At 45.8% G+C, this 21,154-nt stretch overlaps 1 protein-coding gene and 2 long non-coding RNA genes across 12 annotated transcripts in view; 1 reads left to right on the forward strand and 2 right to left on the reverse strand.

Annotated features, from left to right (window-relative positions):
- LOC112664076 (uncharacterized) overlaps positions 1-1,162 on the reverse strand; it is a 59,926-nt gene extending 58,764 nt beyond the window's left edge. Inside the window, exon 1 of one of the 2 annotated variants that reach the window (XR_007403360.1) lies at positions 906-1,162. This is a non-coding gene — a long non-coding RNA (uncharacterized LOC112664076). The remainder of the gene's footprint in view (positions 1-905) is intronic. The other variant, XR_003139485.3, reaches the window with a different exon arrangement.
- Positions 1-21,154, forward strand: part of BCL9 (BCL9 transcription coactivator) — an 83,356-nt gene that overhangs the window by 44,301 nt on the left and 17,901 nt on the right. For 6 of the 9 annotated variants that reach the window (XM_035700388.2, XM_049096177.1, XM_025453281.3 and 3 more), the window contains exons 2-3: positions 18,352-18,486; positions 20,567-20,657. The gene's annotated coding sequence lies outside the window, so the exon portion shown is untranslated. Of the gene's footprint in view, positions 1-13,089; positions 13,282-14,359; positions 14,502-18,351; positions 18,487-20,566; positions 20,658-21,154 lie in introns of those variants that run through there. The other 3 variants (XM_025453283.3, XM_025453282.3, XM_025453284.3) reach the window with 3 other exon arrangements.
- LOC112664075 (uncharacterized) lies at positions 6,188-18,907 on the reverse strand. Its single transcript, XR_003139484.3, has 3 exons — positions 18,666-18,907; positions 17,958-18,065; positions 6,188-6,514 (listed from the first exon to the last, which is right to left on the reverse strand). It is a non-coding gene; the product is annotated as an uncharacterized LOC112664075 (long non-coding RNA).

The following is a 21,154-nucleotide window of genomic DNA, read 5'->3' on the forward strand; positions in this document are numbered from 1 at the left end:
CACTCAGACTCTCTAATAAGGGAATTCTTGAAAATCAAGAATTTAGATCTAATTACCTTCCTATTAGAAGCTACAGACAGCCTCGAAGCTGGTACCTGGTTAGCCACATCTGTTTTTGAAAAAAGACACCTTGTTTACTATCATGGTGGAGGAGGCGGCTGGATTTATTATTATTTAGCATTTCTAGCACACTTTGTTCTTGCTGAGTGTCTTAAACTTACTTATGTATGTATATTGGTTGCTCTCCAGCACTCCCATGAGATGAGTGGGTGATAAGTTTTATTATCACCTGCTCTTCCAAAGAGGAAACGGTAGCTCCTGAGAAGAGCAGGGACTGGCCTGGGTTTACAGCTCAGAGCTCCTGTCACCTTGTTGGGGTTCCCTCCACAAACCGGTGAGGAAGGCCGGCCCCGCAGCCTTCTTCTGCCCCGGCCCAGTCTGGGCGGGCCACCTGTGTCTCCTCCTATATTCCACTAACCACAGTGTGCCCTCACTCAAACTAAAAATCAACAGTGTTCTCAGCCTGTGACTGTGCCAGAGCTTTCCATCGAAACACACAGCCTTCCTCACGCAGGCGCCTCTCTCCCCTGCTTTTCTGGTAAAGGTCCTGCTGTTTTCCTCATTGCCCAGCTCCAATCTCTGGAGTCCTGCGTGACTCAGCCCCTCCACCCACTTCAGTTGCCCAGTGAGCCATGTAGGTTCTGTCACCAAACGTCTTTACATTTGCCCCTTCCCTCCTCTTCCCTGCGCCGCTGTCGCCGTGATCATCGCCACTGCGATGATTCAGGCCCTCGTGACTCCCCACCTGGACCCCTGTAATAGCCCTTTCCTGGGTCCCCACACTTTCCATCCTCAACCCTTCATTCCCCGAAAGCTTCTTCAAGCGCCGTCGGCTCGGCAAATACCTTTCTCCCCTCGGGGTCCATTCTCCGCAGCGCCGCAAGGCCTCCAAGGGGAGCGCAGATTCTTAGCCCGCCTTCCCGTTTGGCCTTTTCTCCGGCTCAGCCCCTCAACGATTCTCTGGCGCCTCAAGACCACCTGGGGCGTTTGGAGGACAGGCTCCAGCCCCGGTGCGTGGGCTCGAGGGCGAGGGACCCGCGCGGCGACCACAGCGCCCCGCCCCGCCCCCTCCAGCCAGGTGTGCGCCGCGCGCCGCCTCCCTGCACCTGGCACCGCGGCCGCGCGGTCCTACCCCGCCCTGCGCGACCCGCCCCGCTGGCGGTGTCCCCGCAGCCCCAAAACGCTCCCCCCCCCCCCGCCCCATCTCCATCTCCACCTGTTGACGTTTAATGGTTTAATGGCCCAGCTCAAATAGGAAGGCCTTCCTCCATGAAGACTTTGCCTGGTTGCTCCAAAGGAATGGGGTACAGATTCCTCCGCGTTAAATTTAAGATCCTTTCGCAGTACAACTCGGTTTTACAATTGCAGACCCGTCTCCTCCCAGGTGCCTCGGCTACCCCGAGACTCTCACTTCGGATGCGTCCCCAGAGCAGGCCCTCCACCCTCACCTCTGCCAGGAATGCCCCTCCCCTCTCCCTTCCCCCATCCTATCTTTTTAAAACTTTTCCTACTAGGCTCAGCTCCTGTGTCACTTCCTCCGTACCACGTTCATCACAACCCGCAGTCTTTCTAGACCCTCCCCTGCCCCCACTGACGCCCCCTCCTCTGGGCTTCGCGGGCCCCGGGTGCCTAACGGAGCTCTCAGCCGCCTAGCTTGCTTGATGCTTTACCTGCTGAACGCAACCCTAGGCAGTGAACTTGGCCAGCGCTGGATTCTGAGGTTCATACTCAGTCAATCCTGGAAAGTGCTTGGAGTCTCTTTCCTCCAGGCCATCTCTTCCCCTGGACGCGCTTTGCTCCTCGCACTTCTCTGGGGCCATTTCTCTTCTTCTGTCTTTTCTGCACTTGTTTTATTCCTTCCACTAGATTGCAAACACCCTTGAGAGGAGAAACCTTGGAGGATTTCACTCCCTATCCCTGAGCCTGGTTTCTTACCCGTGGCAGGAGCTCAATAAATGTTTGTTTAATTGAATTGTAGGGTGTTGTGCTCAGCTAGCTGCTAAACAATCCCATTTAAGGGGTTAACTAATAACACTCGGAGAAGTTCTTCTCCTTTGGGGACATTTGCATTTTAATGGGAATCTTAAAAACCCAGAGGAAATGTTGGCTAATGGTGGGATTGCCTGCTTTGTAGGGAAGCTCATTTTTGGTGGTTCTGGATAGAGACTGGGGTGAGTTTTTCCAGTCCTGGAATTTTTCGACTTTTTTGTGACATGGACCTGCCTTGGGCTGTCTGGTGAAGCCGATGGATGGAATTATGACTTTAAAAAATACATAGCCTTACAAAAAAGAGTTATACTGAAATATGATCAAAATATCAAAAGCATCAAATCTGTGGTGTACTAATATATATGCTTCTTTATTAGAACATTAATAAAAGTTCTACTGGCAGATTTAATAACTACCATAATGTTGCATCATCAGTGATGAGTATAAGCAATATTTGGGATATCTGCTACAACGGTAAAGTGATAACAAAAATATCTGTGATTCTTATCAGTGAAAAAGTCCTAGATGGCTCATGCCACCTTGATCTATTGCCTATGTTTGTATTTGAAGGCAATGATAAATTTGAGTTAGAAGTTAGTGAAAGTAAATGTATCTTTTTTCCTCTATCCAAAATCCAGCCTTAGGCTCCAGGTGAACCTGGGATTAAGAGTCTGCTTAGCTGCCCCTCATAGTGTGATGTGAGTGGGGTGGTCCTGAAGTTGGGGGTCAATGTTCCCAATCCTGGGCTTCTTTCTCTATACCCTGCTGTCTCTACCCTGAGCTCCCAGATTCTTTTTTTTTTTTTTCTCCCACTTTATTTCACAACCAAGGACAGTGGTCTAAATTTGTTTCATTTTCACCGGAGATGTGAAAGGAGAAACAAAAAAGGGCTGTCAGGCCTTTGGGGAAGGAGAGGATCTTTATACCCTAGCCTAGAAGGATCCCTCCCCAAAGTTCTCAGCCTGGGAGGGGGCAGAGGAGGATGGGTCACTAGGTTCTGAGTTGAGAAAGCAGTTGCCAAGTTTACCTGAGACTCTGCTGGCTCCTTCTAAATTCAGAAGTCGATATGGAGGCCAAAAAGCCTGATTCTAGGGTTGGTCCAGCATAATATCCACCCTTTTTGGTGGTTAGTGACTAAATGAAATGTCATTGCTCTCAAAACACCACACTCCCTAATGCTGATGTTATTTCTAATTCAGGTGAAAGTATTTGTGCAGTTCTCTTTTTAGCATCAAAATACAGAGAATACATTCAGTCCATTTCCACTTATCCTTGTGTATTTTAGTCACTTAGAGGCAATTTTCCCCCACATAGACTGACCGTGCTGTTTGCCATGCCTTGGGGCACATACCTCTGTGCTCGGTGGTACGAGCTTAGAGAATATAAGTGAATTTTAATATTAGTGGGACGAGTTGTTACCAAGGTGAACATCATTATTAGCCACCGCAGTTTTCCCTGCCCCTGGTGGTAGTGACACCAAAGGTTTTATTCTTGACATCTTCCTTTTATCTTGTGTGCCTTTTTCCTCCGTGAACTAATTCATTTATATTGCTTCAGCTATTTTTTAAAAATTTTATTTATTTATTCATGAGAGACATAGAGAGAGAGGCAGAGACATAGGCAGAGGGAGAAGCAGGCTCCCTGCAGGAAGCCCAATGTGACACTGTCCTGGACTGGGATCACCCCCTGAGGTGCTCAACCACTGAGTCACCCAGGCATCTCTATTGCTTTGGCTTTTACCTCTGCACCTGGCAGGACATCTCCACTTCAGTGTCCAGTTGTCACCTATAATTCTAAAACAACTCTTTTTTCTTTCACAAGCTAGCTTCACTTTAGGTAAAAAATAAAAAGCTTTATTGAGATATGATTTATGCACCATAAGTTCCCCCATGTTAAGTGTATAATTCAATGACTTTTGTTGTGAATTTAGTGTTGCACAACCAACACCAAAATCCAGTTTTCAAATATCTGCTTCACCCCAGAAAGATCCCTCATGCCTGTTTGCTGCTGATCCCCATTCCTGACCCCACTAATCTGCTTTCCATCTCTATAGGTTTGCCTTTTCTGGACATTGCATATAAATGAAATGATGCCATATACAGTCTTGTGCATCTGGCTTCTTTCACTTTGCACAGTGATTTTGAGGTGCATCCATGTTATAGTGTGTATCAGTACTTCATTCCTTCTTATTGCTGAGGAATACCACACCAAGTTTTATTTACCCATTCATCAGTTGATGTACATTTGGATTATTTTCACTTGTTGGCTGTTAGGAATAATGCTGCGATAGAACATTTGCATATAAGTCTGTGTGGGCCTGTTTTTATTTCTTAGGTAGACACCTCAGAGTGGAATTGCTGGGTCATATGGTAAAATGTTTAACTTATTAGGAAACTACTGAATTGTTCTCGAAGGTAGATGTACCATTTTACATTTCCACCAGCAACACTCGATGTCATCTGTCTTTTCTACCATAGTCATCCCCAGTTGGCATATAGTATGTCTCCCTGTGGACCAGTGTCATTTTTAAACCACTCTTGTTTCTGACCACAATGCCCACCACCACTTCCACCCATTTTAGGCTTGAAACCAAACTTCAGCTTTTCTTTCTTCCTCTTATGTTCACATGCTTCAGAAGTGAGCTGCTACAGCCTTCCCCAGACGGCACCTAGATGTGCCACCTCTTCACTGTCCCCTAAGTTACTCTGTCTGGGTCTGCATCACCTCACACCTACATTTCTGCAGCCTTCCAGCTGCTCTTCTTGCCTTCCTGGAGCTGCAGAGAGATTGTTAGAGGGCATGCATGGATGTGGAAACTTGGGAGCTGTGCTCCTGTCCAGGAATCACATTCCTTGAATGAGTTCTGCAACTTATCTGAGGCCAACCTCTTTCATTAAATTTTTTAACCTCTGTGAGCCACAGTATCTTCATGTGCAAGGTAAGAATGATAACAGAGCCTATCTTACAAGATTGCTGTAAGTCAACCATACAATCCACGTGAGGCCAGATGTATGGGGAGCATTTGGTGCTGCCTAATATTATTTTAGTGATTATTGTGACTGTTATTATTCATTATGATCGATGTTGGAGGTATCTTATGAAACTCTCACATGGTTATCCTACAAGGATCAGATGTGGCTGTGAATATGAAAATACTTTGAAGAATGCCATACAAATTGCAGCAGTGTTATTTTTACCCAGTTTTTCCCTTGCCCAAGGAGAGAGGCAGTGTGAAATAGCAGCAAGAACACAGGCTTTGCTGCCAGCCTTGTGTTCAGTTCTGGACTGTGCTGTTTAATAGCTGTGAGGCTTGGCCAAGTCATTCAATGTCTCCATTTTGATTGTCTCATCTGTAAAGTGGGTATAACTCTAAATCAAGTTCTGGATGATCCTGTAAAGAAGACTGCCTGTTCCACAAGCAGTGTTTGGTAAACTATGATTTTTGGTGTTGTTTTTTTTTAACCTCACAGTATATCATTCTTGCATACTTTCTTTAAATTATATTCTTTGTGGGACACCTGGATGGCTCAGGCAGTTAAGTGTCTGACTCTTGGTTTCAGCTCAGGTCATGATCTCAGAGTCAGGAGACCGAGCCCCACATTGGGTTCAGTGCAGAATCTGTTTGGGATTCCTTTTTACCTCTTCCTCTGCCCCTCCTCACGCTCTCTCTTTCTCTCTCTCTAAAATCAATAAATCTTTAAAAAATAAATTATATTCTATGTAATGAATTCCTACCCTATTTATTCAATTGTATTTTGCCACTGCATCCCAATACTTGCACTAAGAGAGGCTGTACTGTAGAAAGCTAAGAGCTTTCAACTCAGAATGACTTGGATTTTCGTCGTAGCGCCCACTTAGCCACATGATTTTAGAACAGTGACTTCTCTCTCAAAGTCCCTGGTCCCTTGGGACGCCTGGGTGGCTCAGTGGTTGAGCATCTGCCTTTGGTTCAGGTCGTGATCCTGGATCCTGGGATCAAGTCCCACATCAAGTTTCTGCAAGGAGCCTGCTTCTCCCTCTGCCTATGCCTATGTCTCTGCCTCTCTCTGTGTGTCTCCCGTGAATAAATAAATAAAATCTTAAAAAAAAAAGTCTCTAGCCCCTCAACTGTAAAATGGGAACAACAGTTCATACTTTGTGGGGTCATTGTGTGTATTAAGTGAGATGATATGACTATAGTCCTTAGAATATTGCTTGGCACATGCAAATACCAAATGCTCAGTAAAGGACAGCTCTCATGATGCTTGTTCTCATCATTACTATTATTGTTTTCTGTCCACACATGCTGTTCTCCTTTGAGTCTCTTGCTTGGCCCCTGGGACACCATCCCCTCCTAGAACCACTCAAATCCTATTCTTCAAGGCCCAGTTCAACTTCTGATGCTGCAAGTGATCGCTCCAGACTCTACTCATTGCTTTTTTCTTTTTTTTCTGGAAGTCCAGAGTTTGTCTCATGTCTGTCATATCTGTAATAAAATTTAGAAATCAATCGTTATTAAACTTTTTGTGTTTTCTCAACTGGGCTGTGAGATTTCTGACAAGGACTATTTCTTCACCCCCCCCCCCCTTTTTTTTTTAAAGATTTTATTTATTTATTCATGAGAGACACAGAGAGAGGCACAGACACAGGCAGAGGCAGAGGGAGAAGCAGGCTCCATGCAGGGAGCCCGACGTGGGACTCAATTCCAGGTCTCCAGGAAAACACCCTGGGCTGAAGGCGGCACTAAACCACTGAGCCACTCGGCTGCCCTTTCTTCACCTTTTAAAAAATATTTATTTTGGAGGGAGGGAGAGGGAATTTTGGAGGGAGGGAGAGGGAGAGAGAGTGAGAGAGCACGTGCACAAGTTGGGGAGGGGCCGAGGGTGGAGAGAGAGAATCTCAAGCAGACGCCCTGCTGCACACAGAGAGAGCCCAGAGCCCCAGTCGTGGTGCTCATCTTAGGATCCTGAGATCATGACCTGAACCTAAATCAAGAGTTGGACGCTTAGCCGACTGAGCCCCTCAGGCACCCCTATTTGTTCAGCTTCTAATGAAATTGTCACTCTACTTAATTTGGCACTATGACACATATTAAGTGCTTATTCATTTTTCATTAATAAATAATAACTAAGAAAGCAAAGATGTAAAAGTCATTACGAAATCTTAAAGCTAGGGATTTCTTGACTACTTGTGTAGTCTCCTTCATTGACATGATTCAACATTGATCCTGAGTGAAATTATTTATTCTGAAACACAGCACAGAGTAGAGAAAGGGGCAGTGGATGGAGAGTCCCCAAATCAAGGTCAGTACTGTTTGTTAAGTTAGTAAAGCATGTCTTTACTGACACAAATGACCTTGTTTTTGTTTTCTTCATTACTTCTTGGCATCTCTCTCCAATCCAACCCTTCTTCCAGTCCCAGAGGACCTACTGCCCTCAGAAAACCTGGCTTCAATTCCTGGGGAAGGTTGTCCATGCTTCAGAATTAGCCTTTTCTTTCTTCCCCACAATATTTCCTCAGTACAGTTAATAGTTAAGGATGATAGATGTCTGGCCAGATGATTATTAAAATAAAACAGGGCTAACCCTTTGTTGTGTTACCCTTCTCAGTGCTCCTAAAATCTCTGCCTAAAGCCAATCCCATTGTGGATAATCCAGAGATGATGAAATATATTAATAACTAACATTTATTGGTTAGGCACTTACTATGTGCGAGGCATTAGTCCTACGTGTTGACATGTAGTTGCTCATTTATTCCTCATGCTACCCTGTGAGGAAAATATTATCGATGTTCCACTTTATAAAGTAAAAGACTAAACCCTAGAGAGGTCAAATAATTTTTCTAAGATCACACAGCCATCTGATGGCAGAGCTGGGATTCAAAGCCAGGAGATCTGATTGAGGGCCCTAGAAATGACTCTGTTGAATCTTGAGTCTCCCCTTATAAGCATTCTAGGAAATCAGAAGAGCCAACTTCATGAGAAAAACCTAGATGTCATCATCATAGCTGTCATCATCATGACAGCAGGCAAAGGTTGTGCCACTGTGTGCAGGGCGCTGCAGAGAATGCTGAGAAGACAAAGGCGTCTGGCCCCACTGCAGGTCTGGATCAACACGACCCCAGACTCCTTCATGTTGCCTCAAATGCCTCCACTTACATGAAGCAGTTGCTGCTCATCTCACTCAACCCCCTCTAAAATGTATCTCCTCTGATTGCCATTTTACTTTTTGCCTCTGCTCTGCCACTTATTTATTACTTTCTATCTTGTATTGTGGTTATTTATATACATTGTCACACAGCTGAGCCTTTGCACATTGCTGAGTCTTTTGCCTGACTGACTCCTATGCATTCTTTGAGATTCTGCTCAGGTCTCGTTGAGTTCCCTGACTCCCCTGTCTGGATTAGATGTCTTTCTTCTGTGTGCCCCCAAACACCTGGTATTTATCCATTTCATAGCATTTATTATAATTGATTATAAATGTTCACTTGTCAGTATTCTTACCTAGCTTGATCTCAGGTCCCAAAATGAGGGGACTTGTCTTACACTTATTTGAATCTTTGGTACCTTGCATGATACCTGGCACTTACTGAATTCCCCTTTCCCCAGCACATCTTTTTTTTTTTTTTTTTTTTAAATGAATGAAGTCTCTGTATAAGTCTGATTAGATTTTGAAGACAAAGTTGGATACTTTGGGTACTTGATTCATTTTTTGTACTTCCTCCAAGATGTCCTGCACTTAGTAGGTGCTCAATAAATATAGCAACTACTAAGTGACTGCAAAATGCAGAGAAGTGTACAATTTTGTTCTCAAGATAGAGGGCAAGACTAGGAACCACCTTAAGACTACTTTTTTCTTCTTTTTGAAATTACTTTGCTAGTAAATTGCAGTCCAATATGCAATCAAACCCAGGTCCAGGTGATTCTAAAGCCAATATTGTTCCTGTTTAACCACACTGTTGATCTTAGGGTAGAGGGGGTCCTATAATATATTATAAACAGGTCTTTTAGGAAGGTCTGTCTGGAGAAGGAGCATGGAGAATTGGCTGATTCAGGGAGAGGCTGGAGGCAGGAATGACCATTTAGAAGCTATTACAACAGTCCCAGGTTGGGACCAGAAAACAAGAAGTTGATTGAAGGAGAAATTTGTGGATGCAGGTGACTGAGAAGAGATTTAGAAGAGATAAATAGATGGAGGATTTTGAAGTGAGGATTATGCCAAAGTTTTGAACCTAAGCTACACTTAGTGTGGTGGTCATTTCACTATATATATATATATATATATATATATATACACACACACACATCAAATCATTACATTGCATACCTTAAACTTATACAATGTTATATATCCATTATATATCAATAAAATTGGGGTGTGTGTAGGGACACAAAACCAGAATATCATTGAAATTCAAAATATAAGAGATTCAGAAAGGAAATGATATTCATTGGATGCTTTGGGCAATTAGGTTTGGCCATGTTGAAGAGAGAATTCTTGCAGAATGGTTGGGTGATTTACAGAGGAGGAAAAGGATTTGTGATAATGTAGGTTACCCTTTGGATAAATTGAGAATAAAAAAAAAGGGAGAAAAGAGTATTGGAATAAGAAAGATTTTACAAAGGGTAAATAAATGGAAGACATTACCAAACAAAAAACCCCTTTAGAGGTGGGGTGAGATGACAAGATAGGTCTTGCAATGTAGAAGGCATAGTGGATAGAATTTGGAATAATTGTTGTGGGAAATGATATAGGAGGTTATGAGGATACACAAAGGGGTTGCCAAGTAAATAGTAACGAAGTTCAGTTGAATTTTCATCACCTGAATTTTGGTCGGGGCCTACTTTCTTTGGTTTTGTGGTTTTTTCTAGTAACAACGTCTGGCAGCCCAGGAGGGAAAACAAAAATGTGGGTTGATTTCTTCCTTACGTATCATCATTAGGAATTGCCACTACTGGAATGATGGGTGGCCAAGGATTCCAACAGGGCATTGGAACAAATGAAAGCAGCTGGACACAAACCATGGAGGTGAATCAGGCAGCAGTAGTTGGATAGCAGTACCAGAGAAGCTGGCGGAGAGGATGACTGTGGGAAGTAGGAGGCATCCTCTATGAAAGGTAGAACCCAGAAAAAAAGAAAATAGGTGGATCTGAAGGGCGGCATTCTGAGAGAAATGTCTGGAAGAAGAAAATGACATGAAACGTAGAAATACCCAGAATTATTGTTGGGAGCAAAGTGAAGAGTAAAATGAAATAGTAAATTAGTGGGATTTGAAGAGGAAAGGGGGCATGACTATGAGGACAGGTGTGAAGAACTGGCATGAAGATGAAGGGGGTTTGGGGAGAAGTGGTTGGAGCACACGGAACACCCCCGTTGCTTCTGCTTAAGCCATGATGGGCTCCTGGAGAGGAGGATCAGCATTTATACATCAATGATTTAGGGCTCAGGAACTAGCAGGCTGAAAGTCACAAAGCTTGACTTTGAGAAGGCAGACAATGAGGATGGGAGACACAATCATTCAGGTTTGAGTGTGAAAACAAAAGGGAAACAGGGATGGGAACTTTTTAAGGAATCTGAGGGTCAAGTCACAGATCCCAGCCAAGCATTCACAGAGAGGGTGCCTGTAATTCCCAGATTGTTGGCAGCAGACTTGTGGTGACACAGAAGGAGACCCATACTCACATCAAAGTGCCAGTGGCCCCAGGAGGAGCTGCCAGAAGGAAGGCAGTGGGGAACATTGATTTCTCCCTTACAAAGAGACACGCAGCCCTAAATTTTCCCGGTAGGGATAAAGCTGGAAGACTCCCCACTGACTTAAATGGACTGGTGAAAGCTGGGGTAGGGCGATTTGTTTCTTTTTCATGGGCACCCTAACAAAGAAATGGTTTCTTGGCTATTTTCTTACAGCATTGGGCAATAGGACTGTGAAGGTCAAGACGCCCTTCCATCCTAACCCTTCACTGTCAGTCACAAATGACTCTCTTGGTGGTATTCCTTTGGGGTTGAAACTTGCCCACGTTGGTTTGGACAATGACGTAGTTGAATTGGTAAGGAACAGTATAAGCAGCAAGAAATTATGGACAAACCGAGGGCTTTAACCAAGGCAAGAATTCGGTGGGGGCCTCTTACAGCCCTAGCACCAACTGGCTCAACCTGTTTGATTCTTACTTTCTTCATCAAGAGGGTAGAACTTCATGGGCTTTGCTGCAGTGATAAATATTAGTGGGAATGAACAAACCACGGGAGTTAGAACCAGGCTGAAGAGTGTTGGACTTAAATTCTACTCCCTAAAAATGGACATAATCTCTGCAAGTCATTAAACCTCTGTGTCTTAGAATTCTCCTCTGTAAAATAGGATGGGGTTTCTTCCAACCCTAAAATTTTGGGGTAAATTTATCAAGAGCTGAGGAAACAAACATTTTGAAAGCAGAATTTACAGGCAAAAAAGACTGGAGGCAAACTTAAATAAAAGATTCTGAGATTAGCTGAAGAACCAAGAAGCCAAATTTATACCATCCGTGTTTGCATCACAGTAAGTACTTCTCATCAGCATGAGAAGCCAATTTCAAAACGGAAAAAAAATCAAGCCCAGGTCTCTTTGGCGTCAAAAGCCTTTATTTTTAACAATGTTACCATTTGGATCAAAAAATGATTTCTCCTAGAATTTCTAGAGTAGCAGAAACAGTTTGAAGCATTTATTTACAGGATGCTTTTAAAAATGATTTCATCATTATCCATTAGTATTTACGTGTAGACAGCATGCTAGAGCTCTATACAGCAAAAGAGAATTCTTTCTCAAGTGAGATGGAAATGAATGGAAGTTAGAAAATTCAGAAGACAAAAATTCTAGTAAAATAAACTATTTGATAAAATAAATAATATTTTGAAATGCAATTCTATCCCATGTGCAAATGTTGCTAAATTTACATTACTACGGAGACTCTAACCTTTAGGTTTCATGACTTCTAGCACACTTTATTCTTAATATTATTCCCCCTTTACCCTAGTGTTGCATGTTTAGTATTCATTTACGCTTTTCTTCTGTTCAGTAAATAATTTTGAATTTTGACACATATCATGGAGGGTGTAAAGCCTAGTAAAATGGTTAAGACGTTTTAGTATGTGTATTGTTATAAGGAGCTTGTCTTTGAGGTTTCCGAGTAGAAGTGATGTGGTCTGGAACACTCCACTCAGGAGCTTATTTTGGTAGTGGTTTTCTCTTATAGGTACGCTCTGTAAATCCTTTCTTTCCACCCACAACTGCAATCCCAAATGTTTCTTGCATATTTCTGCGTTTAGCTGTCTTTCCCTATGTGCATACCTTACTTTTTCCCTCTGCTTTCTTTTACAGAGGTTCTCCCCTATCACCAAAACTTGACAAAAAGCATTTTAATTATTTCCCGTTTGGAATCCTTCAGCCAATCTTGGGCTTATATTGTTTAATGCGTACTATCATGTTTTTTTTTTCTTTATTTCAATCACCGGTCATAATGTAAGACAGAGAAAACATCTTGCTATGAAAAAAAAAAAAAAAACGTTTTGCACGGGATCTAGGCTGCGGAGACATAATATAGAAACTTACATGGTCACTCAAGAATTTTAAATGTTTTGGAAAGCTTTATCGCTCAGGGTTCTCCTGCACCATCCTTTACAAGCTGCACCATTAGTTAAAAGATTGCCCCTTGGGCAAAGGTTTCCTATTTTATAGACAGGGAAACTGATACAGCATGAAGTAAATCCTGGTTAAAACTATGGGGGGCAGAAGCAAAAGCAGAAGAAAACTTCTCTACTTCTCTTGGCCGTGTCGCCTGTGTCTTCAGGGAGGATACGCAGCTCATCATAACCTAGGCAGTCTCCACTTAACTGACTCAGAAGGGCTGTGGGGCCAGTGCACGTAGTTGCAGAAACCTCTTAGATCGAGCCTCTCCAAAGCACAAACACAGAGACGTAATAACAGTGTGTTCTGGGGAGGACCGTCAGTAGACAGGTCTGTAATAACAGTTGGTCACGGCAGCAACAAGGGCCACTAAGATAGAACAGGAGTAGCCAGAACCTGAGCCTTCCTCAGCAGCATGCGTGCACCAGGATGCCGTCATTTTTCCTTCCGAGGAAAAGTGCAACCTAAGGGGTTACCTTCTCACGTCCCCGGGGACCGGGCCGGGGTGCCTGGGTTTCGAGCTCTCTCTCCAAAGCACAGGCCTTCCGAAGCCATTCGAGGATCTGGACCGGAGGTCCTCTAGGGCACTGGGTAGCGGTGCGTGAGCGGGGCTGGGCTGGGCCCGACGGGGAGGGAGAGACCCTGCGACAGCCACCGCGTCCGCAGGACCCCGGCGAGGGCGGAGACGAGGGCACCCCCGAGAGGGGCCTGCTCCCTTTGGGGGTGGGGGGGGGATGAGAAGCCGGCAACCGTGAGCGCGGTGCACGGATCGGGCGGTGTAGACAGGGGGCCGGGGAGGGTACGGGGAAGGCCGATGGCGTCCTGGGACTGTGCGGAGGTTGCCTGGAAGACTGAGCACTAGGCCGGCAGCAGGGCAGCGGGAAAGTGAGGGAAAGACCCCTTCCTTCCTTTGGCAGCTTCCAATTCTTTCCTGTCAAAGATGGCCAAATTCCACGCTGCCCTGCCCCCCCCCCCCGCGTTTTCTGCAGGTCCCCTTGGGTTGCTCCCCCGTGCTGCGGCAGCGGTTGGGGGGGTCCGGGTGCCTCGAGGACGGTGCGGGGAGCAAGAGGCCCGCCCCGGCCGCGTCTCCCACCCCGCCGGCCCTCCGGGAGGTTTAGTTGGGAAAGGGGCTCTGCCGCTTTAAGGCGGGGAGTGGGCGTCCCCTCCGGCCGGGTGACGGACCGGGGCGGGGACCCGGTGGGCGTCTCCATGCAAAGCAGGAGGTCGTGCCGGCGCTGGGCGGCCCCGGAGGAACGCGCTCGGGGGCGGGGCGAGCCCGGGGTGGGCGGGGCGCGGGGCGCGGGGCGGGGCCTCCCCGGGAAGGCCGGGCGGGGCGGGGGCGGAGGAGGCGGCCGGTCGGTACCACTGCGCGCGGCCCGGGAGGGGGACGCGGGACCTTCCCGGGGCGGGGGGCGGGGGGCGGGGCGGGCCCGGCGCCGAGGCGGGGAGGGGCAGGCCCGGTGCCCCGGCCGGGCGGGACGCCGGGGCCGAGGAGGGGGCCCTTCTCGGCTCGCGTCCGAGGCGGGGCCGGCGGGACCTTCCGTGGCGCGGTGCGGCTGGGGGAGGGCCGAGGGGAGGGGAAGGGGCGGGCCCGGAGGGGGGAGCCGGAAAGGGGGAGGCGCCGGCGGACAATGGAGCCTATGTGTGCCTGCGGGAGTGGGACGGCGCCGCCGCCGCCGCCGCCGCCGCCGCCGGGGGGAGACGCTGCGCCGCCGCTGCCGCTGGCCCCGGCCCCGGCCCCCCGGGGCTGAGAGCCGCGCGGACCGGAGCCGCCTCCCCGGCCCCGCTGCCGTCCCCTCCCCCACTCCCGCCCGGGGGTAAGTGCACCTCGCGGGGAGGGGAGGGGGGAGGGGGAGGGGGAGGGGCAGGGCCGGAGCCGGGGGCGGGGGGCCCGGGGCCGCGTCCGCGTGTTTTGAGCCGGCTTGGGGGTAGGGTGGCCGCGGCCGCCGGGAGCCGGGGTGGGGGGGAGGGGAGGCAAGGGGCGGGGGTCGAGGTTGCGGATGTGAGTGCGCGGAGTCTGGAGAGACCTGTGGGGGAGGAGGGGGCGTCCTCTCCGAGCGGTGGGAAGCGACCGCGGCGTCTCCGGATTTTTTAGAGGTTGTTTCCCAAGCGGTGCCTGGGAGGCTGCAGGAGGAGATGGGACGGTCCCAGGGTCCGGGGATGAAGGGGCTTCGGCGGGGCGAGACCGAGAGCTAAATAGGGGGATTCGGGTCGAGTTTGGTGGGGTCTGTGAAGACCTCGGAGGCGGATAGAGAGCCAGAGGGGACTTTGCAGGCCAGTGACTTGTTGAAGGGTGAGGGGAAGTGAAAGCTAAGAAGGGTGTCTGAGTAGTAAAGGGCTCCAGGAGGTGAGGTGGTGATGTCTAGGTCACTGAGTCATTGTGGGGGTCGTGGACACACCAGTGATTTCCAAAGTGGAACCCTAGTCATTGACCTCTGAAAGTTGCAAAGACTATTAAGATGTCACTGGTTCGTGTTGGGGGAGCCTGGTGAAATGGAGATATCCTAAGGAAAACAACGGCAGGGTTGGTTAGGTTCGGAGGGAAGGGCTAGAGGCCTGTAATATTGTCGCTGGGGGCCTTACCTGAAGGCTCCCAAGCCTGAAGGAGGAGGCCTCGATCTGTCCTCCAGGGGCCCCGGTCGGTGCTAGAGAGGAGGGACTGAGAGCCAAAATCACAGTGCAGTAGGGGACTGAGAAAGTTAGTAGACAAGGCAGAGAGATGGACATAAAGTATCCCTTGATGGAGAGAGCCTCTAAGGTGGGATGGAACTGGAGTGAAGTTAGGCAAACACGGATGGATCCCGGTCAGTGACTGTACGGCAGTGACTTTAGTGGGAAAGTGATATGGTGGCTGTGTAGAGAGATACATTTTGGTCGGTGATGTGTGGTGGATTACCGGCATTTGAAATATTCAGGAATTAAGTGTTTGTTCTTAGACCAGAGATTTGGACTCTCCTGCACAGAGCACAAAATTATGAATCGGAAGTAGCAGGTGGGAAGGATGAATAGTAAAAGAGTTGAGAAATGGGGTTTGGGAGAGCAAAAGGATATGGTGGGTAACAGTCATATGTGGGTTAAGACCCTTTGACTCTCCATGGAGACTGCATTGTGATTGTCCTGTTGATTATGGTTTTGTCTTGATACTAGTGATTTGGGAAATTTTAGCAAGGAGTTGATGTTACTGTGAATAATGTTTTTGGTCCTCAGTACAATTTTAAGAAGTTAGTTAGTCCTTAGTAACTATTGAGAAAAGACCCAAGCTATTGAAGACAGAGATGACTTAATGAAAGCAGAAGTTAGTTAGATGACATAAGGATGCTTTGAAGAATGAGGATTCCAATAACTGGTGGTTTGAAAAAGAAGAGAAAACTTAAGGCACAGTTGGGGCAGAGGTGACATTTCGTAGTTTTAGGACCTTGGATCTAATGGTATTAAAACCATTGTAGTATTATTTTGTAATAGGCGTTGAACATAAGATGATCACAGTTCCACAAGATACAGTAGGTAGATAAGGAGGTCATGGACTGAAAAATGAAGGAACAATTCCACACCGTTCTCTTCTAAGAAGGCAACTAACTTGTATGTAACGTGGCTTTTGAGCTCAGGACCCCTGACCTAGATTTTTAGATGACTAGCATAGGTGGAAAAAGTACTATGTACATTGGAATTTATTCTATGGGATATTAGCCCCATAGCCTTCAGAAGTGTCTGCTTTTGTGAATCAAAAGAAAATGCTCTCTGGCTTATGGTGGGGGGTTGGGGGGACATGCAGAGGTTTCACAAACTTTATAATCAACTGAATATTTGATCATGGTAATTTGGTATAGTGGAGCCTTGAACTTGGAATCAGGAAACTGGCTCTCCCATTGATTTATGTGACTTTGAACCAGTCTTTCATATTTATTCTCCAGTCTTCCCATTTATGAAGTGGTGATACCACTGCTGTGACCACTCATAATACGTTGCAGCATTTAACAAGTAAATGCCTATCTACAAAGTGCTTTGAACACTTCTGAGAATGAGGGATTATGTAGCCCAACATTTTTCTCACTTCTGAAAGACTACTCTCTCTCAGGAGCAGACCAAATTCAGCTTTTGTAACAATTATGGCAGCACCGTTGATCAAGGAACAAAAACGAGTATCTTATGCGTCTGTCTTGTTCTATCACCTCGGCTTTGGTTTTCTACTAATTTTGAAAGGTGATACCTCTTCCCTATTTAGTAGGAAGGTAGTGATAGTGATGACAATTGTAGAATGTAAGAAAAGGTCCCCATGGGAAAGTAGGAATACATGTGCTGTGAATGCTCACCTAGGCTGGTGCCCACCTAGGCTGATGCCCACCCGAAATTTAAGAGACCTTGGACATATTATTTGGCTTCCTGGTGGCTTAATTTTCTTCCAACTATGAAGTAATATTGGAATAAATTACTTGTCTACCTTGGTGACTATGATGTTAGAGTCTATAGGAGGTCACCTGGGTGGCTCAGTCGGTTAAGCATCTGCCTTTGGTTCAGGTTATGATTCAGGTTATGATGGTCAGGGAAGGAACCACATGTCAGGCTCCCTGCTCAGCGGGGAGTCTGCTTCTCCCTGTGCCTCTCCCCTTGTTCCTGCACTCTCTGTCTCTGTCTCTCTCTCTCTCTCTCATGCTCTCTCTCTCAAATGAATAAAATCTTAAAGGAATCTCTAGGAACTTTATTTGTTCTCGAACAACTTTCTTTGTTCTTAACTTCCTCTGTCCTACATACCCCTTTGGCAAACTAACGAAGTGTAGGACGACTTTTGAGAATTGTGTTTTTAAAATGCGTAAAAGAGAACATGTAGACTTACAAGTGACATGGAAACAGTTATAAAAATGTTAAGCGATTATGATACAGTAATTTATCTGTTTCCTTCTAACACATTAAATAACAGAATGTAGCTGCAGGTCTAACCATATTGTAATTTTGAAGTAGGGATGACTGTAAATATTGTGTTAGATCTCTGCAACAAGTGTAATGTGACATGAAAGTGTCCTGTGGTTTGTCTTGGTGACAGTCACAGGATTGCTAATACTATCACTGGTTGTTACCTTCCTCTACAATTGAAGGCAGTGCTAGCTTCTGCTAGAGGTGAGTGAGGGTGAATGAAGATGGAAGTTTTCCCCAGTAAGTTCACAGCTGTCACTAAGTCTCTCCACAGACTCCATGTGAGGCAGTGGATCCCACGTTAAGACCTCCTGCTCAAGACCAACTGATTTTTGAAAGTTAAATTATCTTATGGCCACTTGTACCTTAGGCTTTGCAGTATTTCTTCAGCATGTCCATCACGCTTAACACAAGGGCATAAAGAAGATATGAAATAAAAGTTCATTTTGCAACCTTTTGATGACTGTTCTTGGCTGTGGAGCAAGTTAAAAATAATGATTAGCATGAGGCTTAGTGTCTGGTGGTTTTGCCTTTCTAAACAGCCTTGGCTTCAATGGGATGGATTTGGGCTACACTGCTCTATCTTCTTGCATTTTGAGTTTTAGTGGTTTTGCCTTCCTTCCCCATTTTTCACCTAATTATTTTCTTACTGCTCCTTCTAAATACTGTTTTGGCCACAGAGCACCGGGGAATGGGTAGTTTTCTTTGCAATTGGTGTGAATTGGGGTATGAACTTCTCTATTCTTCTCATCCCTGTAGGACTGAATGTGGGGCTAGCTGGTGTCACTCTACTTTGACCTAATAACTCCCTTCTGTTTGGGAGGCAGAGATCATTCTTGGAAAGTTCTTCTGTGTCCCAATGTAGAAGAGAGAGCAGATTGGACATCCTGAAAGGTAAAAGAACCTGATGATGAGCATATGACTCCTGTGATTCAATCTGGAGTATGTTGGATGTTTTTTTCTGTTTCTGTAGGGTCTCTTGTAAGTTAAAATCATATTTGTTCATTGCTATAGCAGTTGCAAAGGCAAAAGTCATCAAATTAAATGCAAGTCAAAACCATAAACATGGTTACCTTCTACTTTCTATAAGCAGGGACTTCCGTAGTAGTTCACCTCGTGGGAAAGGCAGGTGGTGAGAAATTAAACAGGTATTTAGCATGTCTTCATTGGTTTGTGTAAATGTGAGGCAAGGGTAGCAAAAGTTATGCTCCAAGCTCATTATAACCCCTGGATCGCCCAGCGTTTCTTGAGTTTCTCCCGGATGTTGGGTGCTGAGATGATGACCCTTTCCTCAAAGGGCTCTCTGTCTACACATAACAGGGATACAGTTTTTTAAGTGTCATAATAGCATTGTGACTATAATGCTGTAGGGCCCCAGAGTACGTTCCTAGGGACAGTTGGGAATCAAGGAGAATTTCACAGAGAAGGAACATTTGTGCTGAAATCTTACTTTGGGGGGTGCCTGGGTGGTTCAGCAGTTGAATATCTGCCTTGGGCTCAGGTCGTGATCCCAGGGTCCTGGGATCGAGTCCTACATTGGGCTCCCCATAGGGAGCCTGCTTCTCCTTCTGCTTATGTCTCTACCCCACTCTCTGTGTCTCTCATGAATAAATAAACAAGATCTTAAAATTTTTTTTTTACTTTGGATAGCCATTATTTTAAATGATAGAAATTCATTTTTGAATGCTTTTGTCAAGACTCTTTAGTTTGATATAAGTTACTTGGTTGCCTAAAGACTTGTTAGCCCCAAGGACAATAGAGGCATTTCAACCCTTGCGTGTGAAAACATCCTTTAGTATTTTGTAGAGACCCGGGCTTTCTGTGCATGCACATGCTCGTCGTACAGTTTTCTTTTCTCCACATGTTGGGGAAAGGTTGGTTCTTTCTCTTGTGTACTTTTGCTGAGAGGAAGCCTGTTAGGAGTTGGCGTGCCAGAAGTTAAGAATGAGCTCGGTTTGGAATCCTGTGGCCTTTTAGTTCTACATTCTAAGTTTGATACTCTGCCTTTTATGGAGTAGTGGTCATAGCATAGACATGAACTTTGTTAAACATGACATCGTTGCAATAAACTTCTTAGAGCAGGAAAGTGGGAAAGGATGATTGGAGCAATTGAAATTGGACTCATAGAAGTGATTCTGAGCCTAGTCAGATTAATTGTGAATTTATTTACAACTTTGTGGCAACCAAATAGAGTTTCCTTTTAAAGATTCCAAAATAATTTGGCTTTAGGACAATCTGGAACTTGGTTCTTCCTTGCAATTTTAAAACTATACAATCTGAGCAAAGGGGGTCAGTGATATAATTCTGTTTTACAAGGACCAGTGTTAGAATTTGTCCCGCTTGACCAGTAGCTTGTTTTATTGACTTATCCAGCCCCGTTCAACATAGCGTTTTGCACACAGTAGGTACTGAATCACAGGAAATCATCTGGTCAGGTTGTTCGGCCCCAAGTTCTCCCCAAAGCATGTGAAAATACATTTCCTTGCTGAGTGCTTGCTGTGTGGGGTTATGGTTGCGGGTAGGGAGGACTGCAACTGAGTTCACCCTGTGAATTCAACAGCACATCTGCACTTTTGTCTCTTTTTCCTTCCCAGTCAGCTCCAGTTCTCTGTACTAATGAAGAATGGGCAGAAGCAAATGTGTGAGGGGTTTTTTTTCCTACTAAATGCCCAGAAATTTAAAAAGTAGAAACATTGATTTTCTTTGCCCTTCGTATTTCCCAGTCTCTGAAAGTAAAACATTTTGTTGGGGAGGAGGGAAAGTCACAAGGGCCTCGAGATGTCTCCAGATTGGATGATACACTCATTAAAAATTGGAAGTTGATTCCCTTTACATGGGGATGACAACTGCTTCTTAATCTAGCATTCTAGAATACATAGGAAATCTGTTCTTTCCTTAAGCTATTCAGTAACAAGACATATAGTTGATTTTTTAAAAATCCATTTATAAGTTTTTTTTCCTTATCCTCATGCAGGTGAGGGCACCTTTGAGAAAGGGGTTCCTGGACTCCTCCCACTCCTCACCTCCAGGATGAGCACTGCAGTATCGTGACCCTTGGGGTTTTGGTGAGTAGCTTGACAGATAGTAGCATTAGGGAACCTGGCTGGTTTAGAAAGATGATCTTGGGGAAAAGCTTCAACTTTTATTCAAGAGAGATTTTTTGAGCAAATTCCCTGTGCCAGGTGCTACAGTAATACTGGGAAGACAGGGCTGACCAAACCACTCTTGGTCCCCGCCTCGCCTTTCTGAAGCAGAAATTCTGAAGCCAAGATTCCATTCATTTGGCAAAAATATTCAAACTCAATATGGAGGGTTGAGGTGAGGGAGGGACTTGTCCTGAAAACTCCTGTGTTTGCTGCATGAGCACGTGGGTGGGTGGAGGTGCCATTTTCTATGGTGTGGAGGACCGAAGGACAAATACTTTGGGGAGTATTTGTCTGGAGATGAAGAACTCCCCTCCCATCTTGTTTAAGTTTGAGACTTCTAGGGAGATGTCAAGGCGGCATCTGCGTGTGCGGGTCTGCGGGCAGAAGCTGAGCTGGGAATGGGAATTGGAAGTTGT

The sequence above is a fragment of the Canis lupus genome, chromosome 17 (assembly GCF_003254725.2).
Source record: "Canis lupus dingo isolate Sandy chromosome 17, ASM325472v2, whole genome shotgun sequence".
NCBI lineage: Eukaryota > Metazoa > Chordata > Mammalia > Carnivora > Canidae > Canis > Canis lupus.